The 3,895-nt window shown below is 48.2% G+C and overlaps 1 pseudogene; it reads left to right on the plus strand.

The window, feature by feature from the left end:
* Nucleotides 1-1,886: 1,886 nt before the first annotated feature.
* LOC117507747 lies at nt 1,887-3,259 on the plus strand (annotated as a pseudogene).
* Nucleotides 3,260-3,895: the final 636 nt, after the last annotated feature.

Below are 3,895 nucleotides of genomic sequence, written 5' to 3' on the forward strand. Positions count from 1 at the left end.
TGGCGGCAATCCAAGGAGGATGGTAAGTTGGTTCCACTCCTCAAACCTCCAAATGTTTTCGGCTGCCGTGCGAATTCCAGACACACAAAGCAAATACCTGGTTTTCATTTTGGTTTGACAGGGGTGAGATAAACTCCCACCCCCGACATTTGCGACATTTTGCAACTAGTTTGTCTCACTTTTCAAGTCTTTCAGTTTGTTTTTCACATTTTCAGCGGTTACGCCACAGCCAATCACAGAGCGTGGCGTGATACCCAATAGCGGCCGACATATCAGATGGACCAATCACAGCCATGTTTTAAAAAACACGCTGCCATTCTCTTTGTACAAGAGACTGTGGCACCAGTGCTAATTACATGGCAAAGTGAAAATGCAAAGAAAAAGTAATGATGTGGTGGAAAGTGGACATGTGTTGTGCTTTGTTTATGACCCGGAGCTCAAATGTGTTGAGGTGATTGTGCAGGCGAAAGACCGCAGCTACTCTGGCTAGCTGTACAGGCTAACGCTTACTGACAGAACCTCTCCCGTTTGATTCGTCTTCCCTTCTCCACTGGGAACCAAAAAACTGCACTTTTCGCGACTGCTTTGGTGATTGCAGCCAAAAACAAAACAGTACACCATTTTTCTGTGTGAAGTTATGCTATGTTTGTATTATGCAATGGGAGCGGCTGTCCCCATAAGTGGTCATGTCCCGCGATATCACGCAGGGGTTCAAACGAGACTGCACTGCCCTATAGTAGCGGTGGCCGATACCGGGAATTATGGTATTGATCCGATACCAAGTAAATACAGGCCCAGTATCACCGATATCGATACCGATATGATACTTTTTCGTATTTCAGCTTCATAGATCCAAAGGATCCAAAAGACCTAGGACAGAATTTCGCCAAACATTGTATGTGACAACAAAATACTTTATTATCACAATCAACATTTTTGTTTAAAAATATCACTCAACACAGCTTGAAACAAAATCTCCTGAGGTAGAGGGCTGACAAACCACAATACAACAAAATGAACACACCACAACAAAATTGGCTGGCGCCGCTGAGCCACATGATGGCGCAACAACAAAAGACCAGAGGGGGGAGGGTGCACTGCTCTGTGTTTTGTGACACAGCGCAGCGCTGCTCTTACAGACAGAGAGTAGACTTTGATGAATCTGCGTGCGCAACAGTCAGTGTATGCGGGAGAGAAAAAAAGCTTGAGTATCGATCTTTTTACACAAGGGTCATTCAATATCAATACCAGCGTTGGTATCGATATTATCAATATTGGGATTGATCTGCCCACCTCTACCCTATAGCTCCAGTTAAAGCACCAGTAAATTGATATTTGCTACTCCAAATCCTATGGCCATTTTTAGCCCAAGAAAACATCGCTAAACTCAATACAAATACATGTCATTTGGTCACTTTTTAAAAGGGTCAAACTCCTCAATAAAGTCAATTTGATGTACAATGGTTAATTTCAGCTCAGCTTGGTGTATAAATCTCATTGTTCCAGGCAGTTAGAACTATCAGCTGGCTGATAGAAGCAAGTTAGAGACAAAACCAAACCAGCTGATTTCAATAGACAATCAATAGACAGTCTATTCAGCGCTGTCTACTTGGCTCCACCAGCGGTCAACTCGGCATGTGGTACAGCTCAGAAAGTGGCGAATGGGCCAATCAGAAGTTGGCAAAATCCCATACCATATAATTAATATACAATTATAGACCTATGATTTCGGTGTACCCGTGATTATGCGGACCAGGTCCACATAATCACCAAGGATCCAGTGGCCCCAGTCCTCAAAGAGAGGAGAGTGGAAGCAGTTTGATGAGGATGTGGACCAGATCCTGGAGGTGGCCGCCAAGGGGGATGTAGACCAGGGGATGAAAATGATGACAACCCTCATAGTGAACATCTCAGCAGAGCCATTTGGAACAGAGGCGCCTAAGCCAGCACCATTGGCATATGCTTCAAGCCACAGAGCAAGGAAGATCCAGCGCCTCAGGGAAGAGCTCAAGCTGCTAAAGAAGCAATACAAAATAGCAGGGGAAGTTGAGTGAGCTGGCCTAGCAGACCTGAGAGCAATCCTGAGGAAGCAGCTGTTGACCCTGCGGAGGGCAGAGTTCCACAGGAGGAGGCGGAAAGAGAGAGCCAGGAAGAGGGCAGCTTTCCTGGCTAATCCTTTCAAGTTGACCAAGCAGCTCCTTGGCCAAAAGAGGGCGGGCCGCCTCACTTGCTCGAAGGAGGAGATCAACAACCACCTCAAGGCCACATACAGTGATCCCAGCAGAGAACAGCCGCTAGCCCATGCGATGCACTGATAGAACCGCCAGAGCCTACTTCAGGCTTCAACCTGAAGGAGCCAAGCCTAAGTGAAGTGGAGGAAGTGGTGAGGGGAGCAAGATCAAGCTCAGTACCAGGCCCAAGCGGTGTGCCATATAAGGTCTACAAGAACTGCCCGAAATTGCTACGCCAGCTTTGGAAGGCCCTGAAGGTGATCTGGAGGAGAGGGAAGATTGCCCAGCCGTGGAGGTATGCTGAGGGAGTGTACATACCAAAAGAGGAAAAGTCTGAGAACATCGACCAGTTTCGGGTAATCTCCTTGCTAAGTGTGGAGAGCAAAATCTTCTTCAGCATCGTGGCCAAGAGACTCTCCAACTTCCTGCTGAGCAATAAGTACATCGACACGTCTGTACAGAAGGGAGGGATACCAGGAGTCCCCGGTTGCCTGGAACACACAGGCGTGGTAACCCAGCTCATCAGGGAGGCGAAAGAGGGCAGAGGTGACCTGGCTGTGCTGTGGCTGGATCTCACAAATGCTTATGGTTCCATACCCCATAAGCTGGTGGAGGTCGCACTGGAGAAACATCATATACTCCAGAAGGTGAGAAGCCTCATCCTGGACTACTATAGCAAGTTCAGCTTGAGAGTTTCATCTGGCCAGCTGACATCTGACTGGCACCAGCTGGAAGTGGGCATAATCACTGGTTGCACCATATCAGTGACCCTCTTCGCGCTGGCAATGAATATGCTGGCCAAGGGAACTGAAACAGAATGCAGAGGTCCTCTCAGCAAGTCTGGAGTAAGGCAACCGCTCATCAGAGCCTTCATGGACGACCTCACAGTGATGACATCAACTGTACCAGAAGCCAAATGGATTCAAAGCCATCCAGTTCGTAAAGGAAGGACAGAAGCCAGAGAAAGCACCAAAGAACTGCTCGACTGGGTTGCTCTCCACGGCCCGAGACTGGGTGATGACAGTTGACCTGGAGAGGCAGCTGAAAATACCACCGCACATCACCCAGTCCAAATTGAGACCAGACATCATTCTGGTCTCTGAGGCTACAAGGCAACTGGCCATGCTTGAGTTAACAGTTCCCTGGGAAGATAGGATGGAAGAGGCACAGGAGAGAAAGAGGGAGAAGTACCAGGAGCTGGTGGAGGACTGTTGAAGGAATGGCTGGAGGACCAGATGCATGCCAGTGGAGGTGGGGAGCTGGGGATTTGCCAGCCATTCCCTGAGCAAGGCCTACGGCACACTAGGTATAACAGGTGCAAATCGAAAGAGAGCCATTAACAGCAATGCAGAGGCTGCGGAGAAAGCGTCCAGATGGCTCTGGCTGAAGAGGGGAGAGAGGTGGGGGGAGTAGAATGCCACTTGGACACAGGCCGGGGTTTGATCAGCCCCGGTTGGGTCGCCTGGATGAGGGTGTCTGTTGTGAGACCCGAAACACCCAGTGACTCCAGGAAACAACACTGATGATGTGTCCAAGTTAGTGCATCTGAGGATGTTTGCAAAACTGTCTTTCTGGTGTATTTAATTGAATATAGGTTGAAGAGGATTTGTAAATCATTGTATTCTGTTTTTATTTACATTTTACACAACATCCCAACTTCACTG

The sequence above is a fragment of the Thalassophryne amazonica genome, chromosome 3 (genome assembly GCF_902500255.1).
Source record: "Thalassophryne amazonica chromosome 3, fThaAma1.1, whole genome shotgun sequence".
Taxonomy (NCBI): Eukaryota; Metazoa; Chordata; class Actinopteri; order Batrachoidiformes; family Batrachoididae; genus Thalassophryne; species Thalassophryne amazonica.